The following is a 24,528-nucleotide window of genomic DNA, read 5'->3' as shown; positions in this document are numbered from 1 at the left end:
TTCCTTCCTTTTCAGTTTTTTAGAGTGCCTCCATTTCTGCAGCCTTCCTCAAAATTCCATGTATCACTTCAGTTTTTATTTCATTGTCCTATTTTTGGTCACATGGCCACACCTCGCTTCAAGAGAGGTGGGAAATACAATCTTTTAGCTGGGCACATGCCTGAAAAATTTGGAGCTCTCTTAGCAATTTCTGGTATATGTGGGATTGTAATACTAATGCCTCAACCAAAAATTTAGAAATGTTGGGATTAAATAACATTAAAAGGTGAATTTTGTTGGTGAGTGTTACCCAGTAATTCTCAGAGTCCTCATTGGGCTGATGTGCATCCTGGACTTACAGAGCTCCCAAATTTTCTTAACTCTTGCACCCTTTACTGGAGAAGCATCTCATAGAGAAAATATTCAGAGAAGCACACATTCTTCATGTCATTCAACAAATATTGATTAATTACTATGCGCCATGCACTGTGCCAAGTCTTAGCAGAGTCTAGAACTAGAAAAACATTTCCCTCATTTATTTGATCACCTCCTTTTTTTCCTCTATGTAAAACTCTTTAACACCTCAAGGAACGAGTGTTTTAAGGAACTAGTTTGGTGAGTAGTCATCTGGAGGTGCTAATAAGTTTGGGAAACCTTGCATGCCTGGCACAGGGATTGAGAGAGAAAAGTGTTTGTGCCAGTTAGCTGTTGCTGCGTGGGAATTACTTCACAATAAGCTTTTTTTTTTTCATGGTTCTTGTGACTTTGGCTGGGCTCACTCTGACCTTGTTTGTGGTCAGCTGAGGGTTGGGAGGTAGCTCTGCTGATCTTGGCTGAGCTTGCTCACTTGCTTGGATATACTGGAGGCTGGCTGGTCTAGGATGATAGCAATTGGGTCACTGAGATCTTCTCCATGTGCTCTCTCATCTTCCAGCAGCTAGCCTGGGCTGCTCATGGTGGTCTCATGGTCCAAGAGTAAAAGAGTAAATACTATGAAGCCCCATGAGGCTAAGGCTCAGTATTAACACAGCCTCACTTCTGCCAGAGCAAGTCACAAGGTCAGGCCAGATTCAAGTTGAGGACAAAGACTCATCCTCTTGGTGAAAGGAGCTGCAAAGTCACATTGCAAAGGGTATGAACAGAGGAAGAGGTAGAGAACTGGGGCCATTTTGGCCATAAATCTACCGTAGTGGCCCGGGGAGAAAAATTTCATTTGTGTGAATGCTTGATGCATTTTTCTACCTTTCTCCTTCTCTCTCCATTTCTGTACACCCAAAATTCCTGTTCATTGAACTGATGGCAGCTATGTTAGTGGAATTTATCTTAACCTGCTACAGCTTGTTTGAATCCCCAAAGTTTAGTAAAATGACTAGCTGGTGATTAAGACTTTTGAATAGGTGAATTCCCTGATGTCATTTTCTGTTCTTGGGACAGCCATATCTTTCTATTCATCTTGTATTCTATAGCTAAACTGACAGGAAGTAAGACACGTGACATAAACGTGACTTAATCGACTATACCTAAATGGTGCCCCCTTGCTTTTCCTCACCTTTGTCATGTGTCTTCCAAACACATAAAACTCATAAAAAACAATAAGAAATCATAAGTCAGGGGAGAGTAGTTTGAGTGAGCCAGTAGCAAACACCATATATACATGGAGACTCTATTTATGGGGTGAGTCCCCTTATCTCAGTCCACTAAATTGTTTTATTCATATGAGTTGTGGGATGTCAGAATTATTTGTCAATGCTTTAAAAAATTCTGACCAGAGCCCTTTCAGTCATCTGCCTTGCAAGGTTGCTTTTGTTGTAAATCTTCAGTTTGTTTCAGATGGTGTAGAGGGGTGGAGCCGATGGTATCTCTTGACTCCATGACTGAGAAGCTCCGTAACTTTGAGCATGTTACCACCCTCTGAAAGGTTTGGTCTCGTCATCTGTCTGAGTGCATTCATTAAGTCAGACGAAGGTCATATGTGACCATTTCCAATCATAACTCATACTGACATGGCACTAACCACATGCTGGATACCATGGTCAACAATCCTGTGAGGTGGTTGCTTCATGGTCCCATTCTTAAGAGCATGGGACTGAGGTTCAGAGAGATTAAGAAACACACCAGGGTCACACAGACCTGAGTCTGTCCCGAGGCACTGTGGTGTTGGAGTCCTGTCTCCAGCTACCCTGAAGCACTGTTCTGTAAGGATGAACATGTGGTCATTTGAAAGGTGAGCTAAATAAAGGTCTATTTTTGACAAAATTGAGAGAGTTGGGAACAGTGACTTGGGTTTGAAATTTAACTTTGGACTCTTCGTACATGACCTTCCCTGGTATTTTATATAGCTATTGCTTGCACATGGAAAGGACATTCAGATACTATCCAATTGCATCATCTGTTCTTTTAGGGATTACTGGGATCTGCACTTCTTGAAGGTTACATTTGCAATCAGCATTAATTTCATTATTAACCATTTTCCTACATATTAGTTCAGGGTTGTTTTCTTCTTCTCCTCTCCCTCCCCACCCCCTGCCCCTATCATTCTCCTTCTTCTCTTCTTCCTCCTTCTCCTTCTCTTCCTTCTGCTCCTTCTTCTGCTTAATTGGGTTCTAGAGAAGGTGATAACCTTTGGGACTAGATGGGTCAACTTGAATTTATTCTCCAAGATACCCTATTCGTCCAGAGGGAGCAAGCAGAGTGCCTGGCTGAACCAGGACAGATCGCCACGCCAGTGTTACCATGCAACAGTCCTCCGTCCTTCCCAATTTCAATCCACTTTGCCTATTACACTGAAGTGGGAAGAAGAAGGTACTAACCTGAATATGGCAGGACTTTCCCATCATGTTTTTTGATTCATTCAAGGGGGTGAAATTAAACTGCATGAACAAATGGAGGAATTTTCCTGGAAGTCAAGAACATTGAAAATCCATATTAAAAAAAAAAAGATAAATAAGAGATGCCTATTCACCTTCTGTAATCATGCAGATTTTTAAAAAGTCATTATATGTAAAGTGGCTATAGTTTTTTTTTTTTTTTTTTTTTTTTAAATCCATTTACTCTGGCAATATTCAAGAAAACAGCAATTCTTGGGATGCTGCCTGAGTTAGGCAGAATGTTAAAATGTTGGAGGCACCTTGTGCCTGGTTGTAAATGCATTTTCGTTGGTGTCATGTGGGAAAGGAATGGCAGAATCATTTTTAACTCTTAGGAAGTAAAATATTAATATCTATAAATAGGGTGGGAACGTAACTATAATATGAAACTAAAGATAGTGCATTTGATTTTCTGCTTCCAGGAGGTTGCATGAGTTTAAAACACTCCTCAATCGGCTGCATTTTTAATAAGAAATGAAAACAAGCTTTCCTTTTTACCCCCACAAAAGCCCATGAAGTCTCTTTACCTTATGTTGTAATTCACAGCCTAGAGGGTAGAGTATGAATATATAATTATTTAATGGGATATATTTTAAAATTACTAGTAATTTTACTAGAATAATAACTAATAACCAATTTGTATTGAATTCTTAATATATGCCAACTATCATCTTAGCCCTTTACCTTAATAACCCATTTATCCCTACAGTAACCCTTTGAAGTAGGTATTATCAGTATCTCCGTTTTACTAATGGGGATACCGAGACACAGAGCTCATAAGTAATTTGCCTAAAGTTAAGTAGCAAGAAAGTTGCAAGACTAGTATTCAAACTCAGGCTGTTTTAATCACTATACCACAACTATTTTAGAACAGCATTTTCCAAGTATGTCAGTCATGAGAGCATATTCATGCTTCAAGCCTTGAGTATATTCCAGTTCTATTATTATTTACTTAATATTTTTCACTTTTTTAAAAAAACCAGGAATAAATTCATTTCAAAAGAAACCTTAAATCATTACTTTAAATGGAAAACTGTCATGTGCTACAAATAGTAGATAACTATAAGAATTTTAAAATGAAAACCAGATAGTGTTATTCAATCCTAAGTAGATGCCACCGCCTGCCAAAACCCTGAGTCAGAGGCCTGCCCTCTCTTTATTGACGGAGAGAGAGACAGCTCGACTTACAAAAGGGAGAGAAGTTGAGATTAGCAGGGGTTAGAATGGGTTTAAAGTCACACTCACACAAAGTTGAGACTCTAATGTAATCAGGAGGTCAGAGAGAGGGAGAGAGAGAGAGAGAGAGGTCAGACCTTCCCACAGGGGAATTCTGAGTTATCCCATGCTGAATCTGTGGACCCCCTAAAATCATCCTGCAGTTCACCACTGATACTGGCCCCTCAAGAATTCTCTTAGGGAACATGAAACTGAGGAATGTTTAAATGAATTCAGGCCTGTATCAGTTCAGCCAATCTGAGTAAAGCTATTGTGTGAATTATTAACCCTAAATCCACTCACTAGTTCATCTAATTCCTAGAAGATCCGTTTGGCTTGCTTCACGGAAAAGACTTTGGGCGGCTTTTATTCAAATTATTATCTTAAGTTGTTGTGGTTACCCTTGAATATTAAACCACACTTCTTAGAAAATGGTCTTAAATTGAGCCTTGCTTTATTTATTCGTTGGTTGAAACATTAGAGGGTTTTAGGCTTTTTTTGCACATGTGTTGGAGATCATTGGCGATAGTGTCCCATTCTTTATTAAATAATGCCACTCTCTTCATAGATGCACGAAGTTTGCGATTCCATTTATGTACATGACCTTATCTTCCAAAGTGCCACACTGCTTAGTTGGCAGCTGCCTATTGTGTTTTCAATGATAAATATAGAATTATTATGTAGGGATCTGTAGGGAGAAAAGTCAAAGGTGGTGTTTCATCTCCCAGTTTAACGTAATTGATGAGACTTAGTGTGTTTTTCACATGGTGAAATGGATCTTCCTTTTAATTCCCAGGTCTCTATGAAAGCAATCCGTGGGTATAATCAAGACTCTTCTATGAGAATGATAAATTAATCTGCACCTGAAGGTTTTACTGATTATTATAACTTCCACATATTCTGATTACATTTTTCTGATGCCTTTTTCATTGTATGAATTTTTAATCAAAATGGTTGTATTCGCCAGGTTGCTTCTATACTCAGTGAGCCCTGGAATAGAGAGAGCTCAGCTTGATGGAAATTTTAACAGACCTAAAGATGATGAATGAAACTGGCTTCATCTTGGCTCAGCACCCCCATTTCTATTTTTTAAATAATATGGTTTTCTGCAGATAGGTAGCAAGATATTAAACATGGCTGGTGGAATGTCATAACCATCTACCATTCAGTGTGCTGGTGAACTTCAGAAAGCGTCGGACTGACTTTGAGGTCTGTTTAGTTGCACCTGACTAGGGAGAAGAGATGGGCACATTGTAGGAGGTAAACAGTGAAGCTTCCCCAGGATCTGTAACTTCAAGGGGCTGCCCACCAACTCTATCCCAGGCAGAGCCACTTGGTGGGCTGGGCCGGCCACAGTTCCCTGTCATAAAGAGACCACCATTTATTTGCAGGTTGCAGCTGGCAGTGCCACGATGTGTTTCATCTGATGAGTAGGGAGTGATGGCCGGGGAAAGTCTAACAGTTTTGCTGTGACTTATTTAGATGCAGCCTCTTGTTGTCTTATTTGGCCCTGGGTTAGACTTTGGAAACCAGAGCTAGCACTGGACATGTGTCCCAGCTTTAGGAATAATATTCAAGAAGGTCAGGTCAGTTAGATCCACACAGGCCTGGACTATGTATGTTTACCCCACCAGTGTATACTCAGCTCCTGACACAACACGGTGGGCACACAGGAAATATGTGTTAAATAAATGAGGGAATACAGTTAAATTGGGCAACCAATGTCTCGCTATTTTATAATTTTTGCTTGGTGACAGGGAACCACAACAAAGCTTGCATGTGTCTGTATGTTTGTGCATGTGGACCTGTGCATTTTATAACTTTCTTAAGAAATAGAATCAGTTTCAGGCTGGGGGACTGAAAAGGAATACAGAGAATCATCTTGGAATGAGTGGCTGGCTGCCCAGGACAACAGTTTCTGTGATTGAAAAAGACAGTTACGGGCTCTTAGACAGATGGCGGCAAAGAAGGTGACAATCTCTGTTCCTTCCTTTTCTGTCTCTGTGCAAGGAGAGAGAGGCTGAAAGTGTGTAGAACAGAGACAAGCCATGTGGAAAACAGACCTCTTTAGGTCTCAAGGATTAGTAGAACATACTAGGAACTGGAAATAAGGTTCTTTCTCTCGGGAAATCACTAATCCTTGCAGATTGAAATAGCATGAAAAGGACTTTCAGTTGCAGCATGTCTTCAGATAGTTTGCTTTTGAGAAGAAGGGCCTAAGTGACTGAAAGCTGAAAGAAAGCCAGAGGTACAGTTAGCAAGTGACAAAAACAGTGAAGTTTGGAGCAGAAAAGCAGCTGACATGGTCTGTGCACCCACTATGTGTCAGGCCATAGGATATACATTTAAGCCTTAATTTTTTGATAGCTGTTACCGGAGATATATTTTTGAGATAAATGTAATTATCCCCATTTACGGTCAAAGAAAGAGAAGTTAAGGAGGTTTGTAATTTAACACAAATAGCTGGTAAATAATGGAACAGGGGCTTGAACCCAGGCCAGTCTGATTCAAAAACCCAAGTTCTTTCCACAGGTTAATTAGTTCCTTGCATTTTTTATAATCGTCTTCTATACTTAGCATTTATCCTGAATGGTTCATCATTTTTATCACTTTTAAAGGGAGAGTTCTGTTTTTGCAGGGGAAGGTAATGTTTGATCGTGGTCTCAATGTTTTTGAACTTTACTAGCTCGGTCTGCATTTGTGCGTGTGTGTATGTGCACATCTGGGGTGTGGGGGTGGTGGGGAGATCCAGATGGTCTGAACCCTCGATCCTCCAAGTGTGGTCCCTGGCCCAGCAGCCTTGGCTTCACTGGGAGCTCGTTAGAAATGCTGAGTCTCAGGCCCCCTCCGCCCTCCTGAGTTCACAGTCTGTATGTTTAGCAACATCCCAGGTGATTTGTCATGCACATTAAAGTTTGAGAAGCCCTGGTCTAAACTACCATAGTTCCAGAGGACTCAGCGGCAGTTGTCCAAGTGGTTGGCATATTGTGCAAAAGCAGTAACTCTAGATAATGATAAATTATATCCCAGTTTATTGAGTACTAACTGTGTACCAGACACTATGTTTAAGTGTTTTATGTAAATTTTCTTATTTTTAATATTCCCAATAATCCTGTAAGGTGAGTATTTTTGTTCCTATTTTAGAGATGAGAAAACTGGCACATAGAGGTTAAGTAACTTGTCCCAAATCTAATACCTACGATGCCAAGCCAGGTCTGTCTAGTTCCAGTCTGATGCTCTTGACTATCATGTATGTTTTCCGGCTAATCTTACAGACCAGAAGCTGTGAATTACCAATGTCTGACTGCTAATGATGGGAAAGTTTGACTCACAGTATTGCTAGTTCATAAATCATATTCAGTGCAATGAATTTTATTTTATTGACTCTAAATGATAAGATTAAAATGGAGCTCTCTCTCTGGAATAATACCTAACATTGCTTATATCAAGCTTGGTATATTTTTTCCTTGGAGTAGAATAACATATGCACACAAAAGAGCTTGGTAAGCATTTTTATTGTGCTATGAATTCTGTTCTAATTTTAATTTTAAAGATAATTGTAATAATACAATAGAATTCAATAATATATTACTAGTACAATACAATGAAACCAATAATCAGTGACACAGTACAATAAAAAATGTTCACCACAGCTAGCATAAAGAGAGGAACATTGACAAGCTTCATATTAGTTCATACATTATTGAATTTTCTGTTGTTTCTTTGCAGACTGTTCTTTTTTTCATTTTGTTGCATTGTTTTTGTTTTCATTCTTTTTGTTTCCTGATCCGTTAGGTGGAGAATCCAGGTGGACCAAATTTGGCCATATTTGTTGTAATGTCATTACCATGTTTTAAAATAATGTTCTCTGTTAATTTGCCCTTTGTTCCGGGAAGAACGAGTTGGCTTTACCCTGAGTATAATGAGTTGTTGGCTTTAAAGATCAGTTGTCTTGGGAGGTTGGAAGGATCAAGGTGTCTATTTGGTCATTAACTATAGACTTTTGGGAAAAAAGGAACCCCAAAGTGTAGTGATTTGTGTGTGTTTTGGGGATTTGGTGGGGAGGAAAGGGGAAGGAAGGAGGCAGATCTGCCTGTGTCTAACAAGTTTTCTTGCTTATCATGTCACACTAAATGAATATGCTGATACTTTATTAAATTACTTGGTGATGAGAGTCAAACAATAGTCTTGATATACCATTTAGAGCTAAATATATGAAAGGGAATTGGTAAGGATGGCATTTACTCTAGAAACACAGTCTTCATCCACGTTTACTGGTCCTCTAGTATTTAATTATGGTTATGCCTGTCTTGTGGAGATTGCTTACCTCATAGTGTCCAGTTATAAAACAGTGTGTACCAAATGAGTTTACAAAAAAGAAGCTAAAATAAAAGCCTTGTCTTGTTCTCAGTAAAAAATTCTGCATCCTTACTTTATATACAGTTCTAACAAGCTGGTTTTGTAATTCACATACTTTTCCATTGTGTGCTGGTAAGTGTTTAACAACTGGTTCTTGTGGACAGGATTAGGGAAGCTCTAGTTTGTAGTGTTTGCTGGTTTCTGTGGTGTAAATACTCCCTCCATGGCCAGTCCCAAGCTCCCAGTTTGACACCACTGACTGTGGAGATGGGAAGAGATGTACACAGTTGCCTCCCACAGGCCTTTGGAGCTGGCTCAGCACACCACTGATTTTGCACCAAGAGATCAGAACGGGAAGGGGCTGCTGCAGGGAGGCTGTGGAGTTAAAAAACTGAAAAGAGTGTAGAAAATAATAAGAAACTCAGAACAGTGGGGAGGCAGGCACGTCTGTTAAAGGACGTTTGAGTAAAAGTGTGTCTGCTCTCCCAAACTGCTGAGATGACGAAAATAACGAAACATGGGGAAAAAAGATCTTCATTAAAAGTAGAAAATGGCTAACCCCCAACATTAAGACTTTAAGAATATTTGCCAAATTTGATGATATTTGAAGTTAATCCAAGGAAAATCAAAATATATCTTTTTAGAACCCCAGAAGGTGCCCTTGCAAGACAAAAGCCTTATTTAGAACAGAGAGGCTGGGCACAGGTGGGTCCCTGGAGACGCAGAGCGTGTTCTTAGTTTGATGTTTTCTTTGTTTCCTGGGTTTTGCAATATCCTCTATTTTTTCTTTCTTTTTTTTCCCTTCCTGTAATTTAGAAGATTTATATTGTGTTTTACATTTTTTGTGGTAATAAATTGTAACAAATGAGAATAACAATGTAACAAAACCCTATGTTTATAGATCTATCAACTTTAGACAGTATTTCTTAACCTCTGGATATAAAAAATTAAAAACCTGCACATTCATACTTCTTCCCATTCAATGTCTTGATTTTGTTACACATTATTTTTATATTATCAAGGCTTACAATGTTTCATTACATTCGCTATACCAACATTGTTTGGCTTCCATTTCAGATTTAAATAAATCGTTGCAAAACCAGAACAAAAAGAAAATATCATCCCAGGAAGCATAACAAAATGAGATAATAGAAGGAAGATCAAACACCTGGTTATTGGAAGCCATAAATGTAAATAGGAATTCATTAGAAGGAAATTGTATTTTGAATATAAAAGAGTCATCTAAAACAAGTTGTTGTAAGCAAATGTAAATTAAAATTCAGCACTGTTTGTATTTAATATGGAAGTTGGGGGGGTGCTTTTACCTTTTTTTTTTCCTTTAATTGTGGTATTAGGATATGTTCTTACATTTGCCCAGAGCTTTGGAGTTTGTATTTTCTCTTGATTCTTATGTACCCTTGTGAGGGAAGTGGTATTATGCCTATTTTACGGATGAAGAAACTAAGGCCAAGGGAAATAAACTGCTTGCCCAACACCACATTGTCCATGTCTTCTGAATCATTTTTTCAGTAAAATATTTTTCTCAACATATCATAATGGCCTCTTCAGTAGAATAAATATTTCTATTTATGAATTAAAGACATAATTTAAACACTACATTAAATATCCTCTTATTAGGAGGATTATAGGCATATACTTCATTTTCGAAAGAGTTCTGTCTTTAAAGGGATGTCATTTGGAAAAATAGCTTGTATGGAGCAGTCTGCTCTTGATTTAGGGCAGGATGAATGAGACGGTTCAGTGTTGACTTAATTATTTCAGTGGAGCCACTGGGAACCACCACAACTACAGTCTATCCTAAAATTCGCTTGTTCATATAAATGAGGGATTGCTGGAGTAGTGGGGACTGCGGGCGTCCAGGACTTGGAGGTTGGAGTCAGGTTTTACACAGGGTCTGCTGGAGACACATAACTCAGTGTCTTCCTCTTGGGTCCAGCTGTATAAAAATGATCAAAACGTGCACATGTGGATCCAGATGGTATTGCTTGGGGGTGGTGGTGCGTTTGATGGTGTTTGATGGTTATCCTGGACTGATGTCAGCATTTTGGCTTGGGTGCCCACTCTGTAGCGTACATGAACCAGATAGTAATCTGTGAGGTCAGACACTCAGCTTTTGAGGGCACAGGGGTGACCACAGTACAGCCACATGCACCCCATAGCAACTGCTGAGGTTCCTCTTGAGGTATATTTATAGGACAAAGCTCTCAACTTCTTACTATCCGTGCCAGGGAGATCATCTCCAGACCGCACTTAGCAATTCTTTATTTTTCTTTATACCGGACCTGTTAGTAACTTAAAACAGTTTTTAGAGTTTGATTTCCTTTCTCAAAGTCTGAAGGTTCTATAAAGGAGGAAACTGGGCAAAAGGTGGCAGGCAGATACGGAGGTCAAAGAAAGATTTTCAACAGCTTATAACCAACTTACTAAATTTCCTGAATTGTGGGCAATCAGTTGTGGTTTCTTTTCGGTTTATATCTTGAACTTTTTGTGGCTTTCGTTAGAGAAAAGCCCCAGGATTCGTTTGAAGGAAGAGGTTAGAGGTAGGTGTCAAAATTTACTCTTCCTATTGAATAACACCTAAATCTTTGATCCAGCGGCACTTCTTGTTGTATTCGGAGCCTCTTACTCATTCCTGGGCAGTGTTCCTCTGCTATATGCCTGTTAAAAGCATTTGCTGTATTTGTTGTTCTGCTTAGAGTGAGAAAAGTCTCTCCTGGCCATTCTGCCTGGTGGTTTCGCTGTGACTGTTGGAACCCTTTGCCCAACCTCCCCTTTGTGGCTGTGGGCATGGGGGTGGGACTGTTCCGAAGGTGTTGTCACAGGCGGTCGCTGATTGTGTCTGTCTGTTCATCCTGAAGTCCCTTAGCCCCCCTCCGCCCCTTCTAGAAAGAGAGAGGCTTATCTAAGAACTGTGATTCCCCTGCAGTTCTCCACCTGTGTCAGGCGTGCACTGAAGAGCCTGTTTCTGGCCGGGTGAAGTTTAAATCCTCCTCACTGTATTTCAGGTAAGAGAGCCCACCAAAAATGGCTTTGTGAATAGAAGTCAAGACTTAGAAAGGGGAGAGGTTTTGATAAGCTTATGGTTTTTATAGCTTGTAGAAAGGCTATCACAGTTTTATTTCTGTGTCTCTGAAATGAAACAGTGTATAGGTATATGCAGTGGTAGAAAGGACAGTATGCTTCTCTGCCTTTGAATTGCTCGGACCATCCAAAGTTTTCATGAAGACTTTTATGTTTTGAATATTGACTTTTTTTCTTTAAAATTTCTAATAGAAAAATCTAAAGCAAAATTAAGCCTCATAGTGCATTAGACACTATCATTTTATGGTAATTCAGGCATTTAATTAGGTATAGATTTGTTTAATTAATATCTCTTTCATAAAATTTCCCTAAACCTAACTTGCAGCTCAAAGAGATTTTTAATGACATTTATCAGTATGATTTCTGTATCTCTATGTCACTTAGCACTTTCCATATTTTAAAAATTAACCAGTCTCTTGATAATATTTTCTGTAAATGCTTAAATATAATGTAATAAAACACAGAAGGCATTAAGTATTTTTCAGTCATGCAAGAATTATTACAAAAAGCCAACTCGTTTTTGTTTTTCTTAATTATTAGTGAAAGTATGGAACATATTTAGATATTTTCTGCTTTGTTGCCACTTTTTTTTTCAACTACATTAAGATAGGTGAAATTATTATTTAAAAATGTCTCTTTTCCTAAATAAGTAGTCAGAATGAAAATATACCTTGTACTTTATTTGTTGCCTTAGAAAGTCAATCAGTAAAATAATGCAAAATTTCTTCTGGAAATAAGAGAATAGAAATAAACAACTTTGGCTATACCAAATTATTTGGTTTGTATATTTGATAATCATATTTTTGAAGATGGTTTTTCATATAATTACGCATATTCATGGCCAAAGAAATGATGCTGAAATATGAAAATTGTGGTTAGAACAGAATAATTGGCTTCAGATGGCTTTAGGAAAATATTTCATTTGTGGCACTTTAGCATCTTTTGTGTACTTTGTTTTTTCAGAAAGGACTATCTTAGTACCTTTAAAAATATATGTAATTATGAAAGAAAAGGTAAACCTTTAGTTTTGTGTGAACCATGACTAGCCAGGATATTACTTGAATGTAAAAACAATCTGTTAGTGGCCTGAGAATTCATTTGACAGTTACCTGTTGGAGAAAGCATTTTATGCTCTTTTTACATTTTCACACTTACATGCCAAGTGATCCACTCACCAAAGACATATAGGATATTTCTAGATACATTGGAAAATATGAAACTTCAAAATTTTCATAACAGGTTCAACTGCTTTAATTTTATAGACTCTCCAGGGGCTTTAGCATGAGATGCAATTGGAAACCAAGACTGAGGCAGTGCAGAAAGATGTTGTCAAGGGAAGGTGCTTATCGGAGATGAGGGGAACAAGGCTTAATATTGCCTCTTCACTTATACCTCTTGTCTTTGTCTGAAGATAAAGCGGCTATTGAGAAGACAGGTTGTCGAGGCTCGGTCTGCAGGCTGGTTGTGAGATCACTCCAGTACCCCTCAAACTTTAATGTATATATGAATCATCCAGGATCTTGTTAAACTGCAGATTCTAACACAGCAGTTTGGAAGAGGGGCCTGGGATTCTGCATTTCTAACAAGCTCCCAGGCAATGTCAGTGCTGCTGGTTCAGGGACCACACTTTGACTAGCGAGGAACTACACAATATCAGATATCTGCTCAGTGAGTTATTTTAAAAGTAATGTCTAGTCAATAGCAGGCAATCAATTTGCAAAGCCAATGACTGGAAATGTGGTTGAGGTGAATTGACTGGCTGTAGGCATGACCTCTTCAAAGATGGTATAACTGATGAGCTGTTATCGGTTATAACCTGCTGTTTTCTCTGGAAGGAATGCACTGTTTTGTAGCCCCTGATTAGTTTCATAGCAGTGTTTTTCCAGGATTTGTTATTGCTGGCAGCCGGCCTCTTGCCTCTTAGTAGAAATCTCCCTCTGGACTGCCACAAGCCACCAAGGTCCCATCCGCTCCTCCCATCTGCTGTCAGTTTTAGCAATCAAGGGCCTTTCATGTGTTTTGGGTTTGATTTGTGTCATGCACCTGAGTTTTCCGCAGCATCTTCTGCCCAACCTGGCTAGCAGGTGCTCCATTTCAGCTCACCGTGAATTCAACTATAGAAAATGTATCTGTGAGGAGCTGCTTCTTTCTCTATCATCTAACGCACAATTTTCCAGTCTAATCAACCAGTTTTGGGCAGTTGCTTTTTAAAAAAGTCCTCCATATCTCAGCTAGTTAGATGTTTGCTTCTGGTTTTCAGCTTGAATATTCAGCCAGGGCTCTAGGTCCCATGTGAACTCTAGAAGGGAAGGAAGTAGGCAGTGGGGTGGGAGTGTGATACTCTGAACTCTTGAGCAATTCCTTTCCCAATATGTATTTTTTCTCCAGCCTTTCATTATGAAAATTTCAAGCATATGGTTATTTGAAAGAGTGTTACTGTGAACAACTCTATACTCGCTGCCTAAATTCCACCCACCATTAACATTTTACTTTGTTTATCACATATCAGTCCATTCACCCATCCATTTATGCATCTCTTAACCCATTTTATTTTTGATTCATTTCAAAATTAACTGCAGGCACCAGTATGCATACTTCAGCATGGTGATTATTAACTAGAGTTCAATTTTTGTTGCCAGCTTTTCATATGAAATTTAATGAAATTTACTTACAATGAAGTGCATACATCCTAATTGTACATATGTAGAGCCTTGACAGATGTCATTGTCATTTGGCAAACCTAGTTCCCATCAAGATATAGAACATTACCTTCACCTCAGAAAGTTCCTTTGTGCCCCTTCCCAGCTCTTATATTCTTTTATGTCTCCTCAAAGAACAACTGAAATAAGCGATCTGCAGTCAATTCATTTTTAACTGTACTTTGATTATTTTATTTCACACAACTTATTTTCATAGTTAGAAATAGATATCACAGAACAGTTTCTAACAAACTAACATTTAGTTTGCTCAGAATAACTTGTGGCGTTCAATTTTTGACAAAATTAACATTTTAACTAGAGTAATTTAGAATATCTGGTTTTTACTTGGCACAAATCACTTGCCAATGACCTTATTGATTCTTTTACCATTTTACAACATGGGTGGGGAGGTAATTTGGATAGAGAAGGTGTATCCACATTCTAAGACATCCTATTGTTCCTGGACACAGAGAAAAATCTCCATTTCAGGCCAGATGTCTGTTTCCTGAGAAGACTGTATTTGTAGGTGTGTTGTATTCTCTTCATAATTTAGCCTGAAGTATATATTGGTTCACACTGCCTCTCAGAAATGGAAGGCTCTATTCCTGTGATCATCTTAATTCATGCCATTCCACATTTGTGTGCAGTCTTTGTGTGAATTATACGTGTAAGGACTCCACAGAGGATTGGGATGGATTTGAATCTGCCCTGAGATGGACTCACAGAACTGTGTAAAACCTCAACTATCCAGACTACAGCTCTCTGAATGCCAGGCTCTCAGAAAAACCCTGTCGCTAGAAAGCTATAATGTCCCACAATTTCTTTGGTCACTAGCATAGCAGAAAGGGGATGGTCAAAACAAAAGAGTTGCTGCAACATCATATTAGTGGTTCAGGGTCTTTAAAACGCACAAACTGAGTTCTTGGAGAGTGCCACAGAACTCCCAGTTTTGGTTTGCTTGTTTTCACCACTCACTATAACACACTTTAATGGCAATGAGATTCACCTTCTGAAAAACCCCTGCACAGCTACTTTAGCTGTTATTTACACATAGGCATATTTTACCCTTGTCAGTGAATACTGAATTACAAGCAATAGGCTTATTCAGATATTTTCAGTGAGAATAATTCATTGAGCATAACTCAAATTTAGACAGAGATATTAGATGGTCGGTATTTAGAGACTTCTTTTATAGTCTTCCTCCCAAACACGATATAGAAATTTATAGTGATTTTTAAATGTACATCATTTAATAGAAAGTTCATGTTTGCTTGCTTATAAGGAGATGCAGAGAAATGTCACAACAGTTTTTAAAAGCATAGTGTGTGATCCTTAGAAACAAACTAAACAAGTGCTCAACAGTTATCTATTCAGAAACAAAAAACAGAGACTATATAGATTTCGTTAAGGCTAATATGTAATTACCTATAGACCAGCAAAAAACAAAACAAAACAAAACCCTATGTGCATAATTATTCTTCTTTGTTGTTGTCCAATTTTGTTAATTTGCAGTTGCTTTATCTAATATGAGGGGGAAAATAATTTTTGCAAATACTTGCTGAACTCGGTTCTGATGAAATAACACAGAGTACCATGTTTTAAGAAGAATGAATTCAGGTTATAACTCTAAGCAGCTTTCTATTGGGTAAAACCAGTATCTGGGGCTTCTACATACTTAAATATTTCATTTTATGGTGTAATTGGAAGTACCAGAGGCATATATCTGCATTTATTTTTATAGCCATGTATTATGTAATATAGAGTACTGTGGGAAATGGTGAATGTTTCCCCCTCTCATAATTTCAAGACCCAGTGGAATAGGAAAAAAAAAACCAATTCTCTTCTCTCTTATCTTGTGGCACGATGGCACTTGTTATAAATTCATCATAGACCCCAGGGTCATCATCTATGCAGGTTTTATTATATTTTCAGCCTCAATTAAAAATTTAAGTTTCCAGGACAGGAGAGAAGTGTCCATAAATTTGGGCCTTCCTCAAGTGTGATTTTTTTCCTAGTCTGTCCACTGCCATTTCTTAATATTCTGGAACCCCATCTTCTAATTTTTCTGAAGAGTCTGTTTTCACAGCTCCGTGGTTTTCATTGAATACCCCAAACCAGTTCGCCACTGAATGTTATATCTTTTTGTTCATACATTCTGCCTAACCTCAAAAGTTCAGCATGAAATTTTAATGATCCTGAAGCTTTCCTAACTGCTGTGGCATCAGATCTCTGCCTCTCTCTCCCTTCCCTGGACACATACTGCATCAACTATAAACTTTTGGTGTCGTTCTTCAGTGTAGGCAAAGACTGTTAAGTACTCTCTACTTGTTTTATACATCACTTTGGTCTTCCCAGTGACATTGTGAATTCCTCTGTGTAAGAACCACATCTTACACTTATTTTTACCTTTCCTGCCTCTCCTTGTCCAGTGTTTTGGTTTGTCTTCGCTTAATAAATATTGTTGGCTGTTTGCCTGAATGATAGGAAGAGAGAGGCCACTGTTCTCTGAAACATGATAAACCTAGTTTTCTCCTTCTATCAACTTGCCCTAAGAATGGAATTAACGGGAGGATTACTTTAAGGCAAAATAATTTGGAGTTGTGTGTTTCTTTTTGTCTTTGTTTTTAAATGTGATTGCCATGTATCCAGTCATGTTTCAGTAATAATCTTACCATTTAGCACAAGGGTAAAACAAGGTTATTCCTTTCATCTCCAAAGAGCAAATTGTTTTTCTGAAATAATTGTTTCCCCACCAATGAGTAAAGAGGGGTGGCCACATTTATGATCTAGAATGTAGGAAAATGTAATATCTCAGGTTCAGTTTCTGAATGACTTGGAAGCAGAAGATGGACCACATTTTGCTCTCAGTGTGTCCTGTCCATCCTTGTCATCCAGCACATCATTGATCTTGTCCGATAAAGAATTTAGTCATAGGGAGTCAGTGTGCAGCCATGCTTTGCTTGTTCTGTACAGTATTGAAAGTTGCCTACTTTAAAAGTATCAGATGATTAAATAAATAAACAAAGATGAAAATGGATTTTCCACATCTAACAAATTGGAAGACCTGGCAAAACCCAGACCTGCTCTCCCTATTAGAGGAGGTAAATGCTCTCTAATTCAACCCAGTACCCCCAAACCCCTGTATTAATTTCCTATTGCTGCTGTAACAAATATCCACAATCCTAGTGGCTTAAGACAACACAAACTTATTATCTTACACTTCTGGAAATCTGCAGGGTGGGTGTTCCTTCTGGGGGCTCTGTTTTGGTTTCCTTGGCTGCACAAGGAAATACCATGAAACAATGGAATTCATTCGCTCACAGTTTGAGGTTGGGAAAAAGTCTAAATCAAGGTGTCATCAAGGTGATGCTTGCTTTCTTCCCGAAACTGTGGCTTTCTGGGGCTGGCTGCTGGTGACTGTGGGTCTTCAGCTAGTCACGTGACAAGGCACACGCAGCATCTCCTGGCCTCTGTTCCCCTCCAGGTTCCATGGATGTCCAGCTTCTCGCTTTCTGTGACTTTTTCTCACTCTGTCTGAATTTCATTCTCCTTATAAAAGATACCTGTAATAGGATTAAGACCCATCCTGATTGAAGAGGGCCACACCTTAACTGAAGTAACCCCATCAAAAGGTCCTGCTTACAATGGGTTCACACCTATAGGAATGGATTAGGTTAAGAACTTGCTTTTTGGGAGTACAGGCAGCTTCATACCACCAGAGATTCTCAGGGTGAATCTGCTCTTTGTCTTTCCCAGCTTGTACAGGCTGCCTGCTTTCCTTGGCTTGTGGCTGTATCACTGTGATTTCCATTTCTGCTGTCACATTTCCTTCTCTTACCTTCTTGCCACCCTCTTCAATTTTTTTAAGGGCCCTTGTGATTACATAGCAACCCCCCCCCCCCCCCGCCGCCGCCAGGTAATCCAGGATCATCTCCCCATCTCAAGACCCTTAATTTAATCACATTTGCAAAGTTCCTTTTGCCATGTAAGGGGACATACTCATAGGTTGTAGAGATTACACGCAGAAAGCCCCCACAGATACATCTGACCCATTAAGGCCTCTATAGTGTTGAACAATTCAAATTGATTTCTGTTTCCCTGGAGTTTACCAGAAAATAAGATGGAAATATTTTTAAAATTGATCCTTTTACCCCTCTCTTCACAAATCACCATATATCTTAGTATATCTTGTTTTCTAAACAGTTTTTAAATAATTGAAAAGAATAAACAGCTCTTCCTTATCTCTTGGCTTGACTTTTCTTCTGTGGGTTTTTACCTAACTATTTACATTTCAAGTTCTTTTTTACATTGTAGTTTTCCTTTAATCTTCCTCATTAAGCCACCTCTTCCCTTGTTAGTCCCTTGACAATTTCTTAAAACCCTGATTCTTTCCCCAGGGAAATTTATCTTGCTATTGTGATTTCTGTTTTTCTTCCTTGTTTCTCCGTGTTTTAATGCAACTTCATCACTTCACCCTGCAGTCTTTCCCTCACAATACTCTTATCATTGTCGTTTTTATCTGACAATAGAAAATAATGTACATTTTGACCCTGTGCCTCTGTTCTTTTCAGCAGAACATGGTATAATATTCATTTTGCTGATAAGAGAGTGGCAAAATTAATGTCAGAAATACAGAAGCTGCTTAGTACCCTAAGAATTGAGAAAAGCTCTTCTATACACTATAGTGACTGATGCAGGAACAATTTGTCTATCTTCTCTGCCAAGAATCGTGACATTTTCTCTTTTGACCTTTTTTGTGGTTGTTAATGCTGATACTACAGTTAGTGAGATAAATTAATTAGATCTCTTCTTAATTAATCCATTGGTGTGGCTCTTCTAGAACTATATATAGGGCATCAGTCCAGAAGACCACAGTGTACTGCAGTGGTTCTCAAAGTGTGTTCCCGAACCAGCAATGGAAGCATCACTGGGAACTTGCTGTATATGAAAATTATCAGGTCCCTCCCAGACCGCTGAATCAGAAGCTCTGGGCCTGGGACCCAGAAATCTATGTTGTACCAGCCCTTCAAGAGATTCTGATGCAAATCAAGTTTAAGAACCACTGGTATATTGTATATTGGATTGTTACTGTAGGGGACTGGGCTAGGTCTCAATCTTTAGATCTAATCACTAGCCCCAGACCCCAGGGATGCCAATTCCAATAAACTGTGCCCTCAGATATTCTCAATTTCAATAAACTGTCTGCACCTTGTTTCACCTTTGAAATAGTAATCAGTGGGTTGGCATCAGGAAGAAATAATCCTTCTTAGTTGAAGAGTCTACCCAAGAGTTTTGTTCCACTTTGCTAATGCTGCCATTATGCAAAATACCAGAAATGGATGGGCATAAAAAAAAAGGGGGTTTATTTGGTTACAAAGTTACAGTCCTAAGGCCATAAAAGTGTCCAAACTAAGGCAACAACAATAGGATACTTTTACTGAAGAACAGCCAATGGCGTCTGGAACACCGCGTCAGCTGGGAAGGCATGTGGCTGCCATCTGCTAGTCCCAGGTTGTGTTTCACCTCCTCTCTCAGCTTCTGTGCTCCCTTAGCTTAGCATCTCCAAATGTCCTTCTGTCTGCAACTCCAAGCATCTCTGAGCATCTCTGTCAGCTCCCAAGCATCTCTCCAGAAGTCTCTCTCAGCTTCCTTGGGGCGTTTTGTCCTCTCTTACTTCTCCAGAACAAATTCTGGGTTAGCAACTCCAAATGTCTCCAAGCATCTGCTTTCAACCATCTCCAAAATGTCTCTCTCAGATGCTGTTGGGATGTTTTGTCCTCTCTTAGCTTCTCTAGAGCAAACTCTGGGCTATCTCAAAGCATCAGCAAGCATCTGGGTCTGTGTCAGCTCTTTTTAAAGGACTTAAGTAAACTAATCAAGACCTATCCTGAATGGACGGGGTCAAATCTCCCTGGAAACATTTAATCAAGAGGCCACACCCTAATCAAAAAGATTAATCAATCTGTCCCCACAAGATTGCATTAAAGAATATGGCTTTTTCTGGGGGGCATGATATATACAAACCAGCACAGGCTTAAAAGTCAAGTTATGTTGATCTAAGCACAAACCTTATTCCTGGAATTTACCAATTTGCTCTCATCTCAAATAGGCCCTCCTCCCACACCTTTCCATAAAATTATGGCACATTTCAATAAGTGTTAATATTTCAACTTACTGAGATCTTTAAAACAAAGTGCTACCTTACTTGTATATGAAAGAAAACATTCTGTTCCTTCCCCCACTCTGCCCCCTGTGAGTCATTCAAAGTAAATCTCATATCTACCACGTAAGCCTGAATTCAGGGCAAATCAGATCATCCCTAATATTGTCTCCAAATTTGGTGGAAAGTGCATTGGGCCATTTAAAAATATTAACTTTACTGAGCTACAATTTACTTGCAATAATATGCGTCCATTTTTGTGTCTATTTTGCATGTCAACGACAAATGTGTACACCAGTGTCACCACTACCATAATCACAGTATTGAACCATTCTGTCCCCACAAAAAGCTCAGCTGAGCCCCTTTGCAGTCCATCCCTCTCACCTTCCACCCTGCATCCCCACACAACCACTCGTCTGCTTCTGTTGCTATAGATTTATTTTACTTTTTCTGAGATTTCATAGAAATAGAATCATGTACTCTTTTTGTTTCTGGCTTCTTTTAGCATAATGTTCTTGAGATTTCTCCATGCTGTTCCATGTATCAGTAGTTTGGATTTCTTTCTTTCTTCTTCTTTTTTTTTTAAATTGCTGAGTAGTATTCAGTTGTATGGATATACCATAATTTATCTATTCACTTACTGGGGGATATATGGATTTTTCCAGTTTTGGACTGTTGGGAGGAAGTTGTTATGGACATTTGTATACAAATATTTGTGTGCACATGCTTTTATTTCTCTTGTTAAATACCTAAGGATGTAATGGCTGGGTCATATGATAGATATTTAACTGTACAAGAAACCACCAAATTGGTCTCCAGATGGTTAAATGACTTTGCATTCCCACCAGCAACATCTGAGCCTTCCCCCTGGTCCATTCTTACATGTTGTGATGCTCAACAAATAGAAAGAAATTTAGTTTTATGTTTATATCTAATCTATATATGTATATATTTACATTACACACAAAAATGTGGCTATATTTCGTTATATCATATTAAAAAGCATCAGTTAAAATACATGATCTTATTTTATACATAATATAAAATCCCAACCTATGAGCATACACACAAAGCTCTTAAACAGTACCTAAGAGATTTATCTGCTTTTCCTTAATATTTGTTTAGTTTTGTCATCTTTTGGCCATTATTAACAGTCAAGTTGACAAACCTCTAAGAATAAAAATAGAAACCCTAACATGAGGAAATTGTTGTTGATTTCTGTTTTCTCTAGATCTGGAAAAGGTAACTGTCATATGATTCTGGTGTTAGCTCTCTTTGGTCAAGCCTGTAAACTGATGGTATCAGACCATGCAACACAGAAGAAACTCTGAGATAAGCAATGGGAAAATGAGGTGTAAATGAGGGAACTAAAGAAGGATGGTCAAAGGGAGCAAGAGGGATGGATTGGGAGTGAGAGAGTTTTGGCGTCCAATAAAGATTCAGAGGAGGATGGGAAAGAAGCCAATGGATTTGGCTGCTGTGGAGAACAGGCTTACACACAGATCATTATAATTCCAACAAGAATGTGGGAAACTTCTGAGTAGAAGTAAAAGCAACATGCTGTAAGAGAGGAGAGTGAATGATTCCATACCTGGGGTGGGCAGGGGAATATTAGGGAAAGCTTCGGAAAGATCGATTAGTAGGGGAAATAGGAAAGTAGGGAAATAAAGAGAAGTGTCATGTATAATGTGAAATGCTGCAATTGTTGATTAGCTTTCCTGGAGTGTGCTAATAAAATATATGGTTGGGTGGTTTGTTTTATAGATTTTATCCTGAACGTATGATTGCTGGTTAAAGTGCTGCTGTTAATTTATGTCATAAAGCAAGCAGAGTCCCTGGGACTGGACTGAGCCAGGGGCAAGGTGGTGGTATAAATTTCAGTGACTCATGTCTTGTGTCTAAAATAGCAGCAGGCTAGGGATCAAAGTGTAATCAACAGAGGAAGTCTTTTTGACACATGTTCTCCCATGAAAATAAACTTAGAACCAGTATAATTCGGTTTCTCAAGCCAGTATAAGGAATGGTGTATAGAGAAGATAAGGGTGGGAAATGGGCATGTGCTTGCATCAGACCATGGAGAGAATTGTATTATATGCAAAGACATTTTTATTTTATCCTGTAGTAGGCAGTTTTCTAACTGGCTTTAGGTATTGCGGTGGTTTGAAGCTGTCTGTATCCCAGAAAAACAAGTCCTTAAATTAATTCTTTCTTGTGTGTGTGAACCCATTGTATAGAGGACCTTTCGATGAGGTTACTTCAGTTCAGGATGGGTGTTAATTCTATCACTGGAGTCCTTTATAAGAAGACTGAAATTCAGGCAGAGTGAGAAAAAGCCACAGGAAGCAAGAGGCTGGACTTCCATGGAACCCGGAAGAGAACAAAGGAGCCAGGAGAGGCTTCTGTATATACTGCCATGTGACAAGCTAAGGTCCAAGAATTGTCAGCAGCCAACTCCAGAAAGCCACAGTTTTGGGAGCAAAAGCATCACCTTGATGATGCCTTGATTTGGACTCTCTTTTAGTCTCAAAACCATAAACAAATAAATTCCCATTGTTTAAGCTGAACCATTCTGTGGTATTTGCTTGAGCAGCCTAGGAAACTAAAACAGGTGTGCTCTTGGGTGCACACAAAGATGTTCTAATGGAATATATGCAAGGGCTCAGAGACTCGAAGGAGGAACTTTCCAGATTCTCAACTTTTATATATACTCTTTCCTAAAATTGATCTGCTTGAGAATGCATCTGCTCTCCCTTCTCCCATTTTACAGAAGGAAGGTATTCCTCTCATTTTTCCAGAATCTTAATATGGTATATTATCCTAGGGTCTAAAAATTTCCAAGTGCTAAACATAAGGACCTTTGCTTGTAACAAAATTGAGGGCATATTTGAAGATATCTTGATTGATAGACAATTAAAAATAATTTTGATGATGGATCACTGTCTGCAGTGGCATAAAACTCAAAAGCTCAGAATTTTGATTGATGTGGCTATAGCTAAGCTCTTCTACGCTCATCTATTTATTTAGGCCAAAATGGTCTATCAGTACTTAAATATAGAAAAATGGAAAAACAAGAATAAGTTGATGTTAAAACCTTTATTGTAGTTTTAACTAACATGCATTCATAGATAATTGGCTTAATTTTTGAAAGCCCTATTCATCTTATTAAGAGATACATTTCAAATAAAGTTTTACTTTTTATGTTTAATAATTTAGTGATAAAATTTGCATTGTATTTATCTGCTTTTTCTCAGTTCTTTACTTTACAAAGTTCTAGAATAACTCAGAAGAAATTGTTCTACCCTTAGTGGCCAAATTCAAAGTAAAGTAAAATTCTAAGTTATATACAGTTTTGTGGCAGAGATATGTGATTGGTGAAAGAATAAAATATTTCTAATCAGAAAAATATATTCATTAGGATAAAGTTCTACAGGGGAAGTGGGATGGAAAAAAGAAATCAAAGAGAAAAAGGAGTGAGAAAACATAAATGTTAAAGAAGAGCTCATTTGTGTATTATTAAGTGGACAATCATGGGCATCAAACCACTATAGAGTTTAGACTTGTGAATACATTTAAGAGCAATGTAACAGTAGTTTTATTAATATATCAACATTTGCAGCATGCCAGAAATTACTTAAAACCTATGATGAAAAAATTAAGATATCAACTTAAAGTTGATCTTTGGTTTACATAGTTTTCCTAGATTCTTTTAGAGGAAAGAAGTACAGATTTTTGAGACCCACATCTATAGGTGATGGGGCACTACTGATCTGAATAGGTGAATAAGCGGTAAGATAAGTGCATTTGTAAAGGTATTCTCGTCCAAGTAGAAGATAGGTAAGATAAAGAATAGGGGTTGGAAATGGTGGGAAACGAGGGGCAAATAGAACAGTGAGTAGAATTTCACAGTCATTTAAATGACAGATGCACCATTCAGGATGTTTTTAGCTGCAGTGAATAGAAACCCTCAACTCAATTTCCCTTATGTAACAAGAAAAATTGTCTCACCTCACAAGAAATCTCAAGGTAGAGTGGCTCCAGGGTTGGTTAACTCAGGACCCTGGGTTGCCCTCATGTCAAAAAATAACCACCAAGGGGCAAAGGACCACCACAATTACCTTCGACCAATAAGACTCATCCTTTGGTACTG

The 24,528-nt window shown here is 38.5% G+C and overlaps 1 protein-coding gene across 5 annotated transcripts in view; it reads left to right on the top strand.

Moving 5' to 3' along the window:
• The window catches only part of PLCB4 (phospholipase C beta 4), a 488,707-nt gene that overhangs the window by 182,516 nt on the left and 281,663 nt on the right, over positions 1-24,528 (top strand). Inside the window, exon 1 of one of the 5 annotated variants that reach the window (XM_037811322.1) lies at positions 11,133-11,446. The exons of the other annotated variants lie outside the window; for them this stretch is intronic. The gene's annotated coding sequence lies outside the window, so the exon portion shown is untranslated. Of the gene's footprint in view, positions 1-11,132; positions 11,447-24,528 lie in introns of those variants that run through there. 5 annotated transcript variants of the gene reach the window in all.

Source organism: Choloepus didactylus, chromosome 19 (assembly GCF_015220235.1).
Source record: "Choloepus didactylus isolate mChoDid1 chromosome 19, mChoDid1.pri, whole genome shotgun sequence".
NCBI classification, from domain to species: domain Eukaryota; kingdom Metazoa; phylum Chordata; class Mammalia; order Pilosa; family Megalonychidae; genus Choloepus; species Choloepus didactylus.
This window is presented reverse-complemented; position numbering and strand designations above follow the sequence as displayed.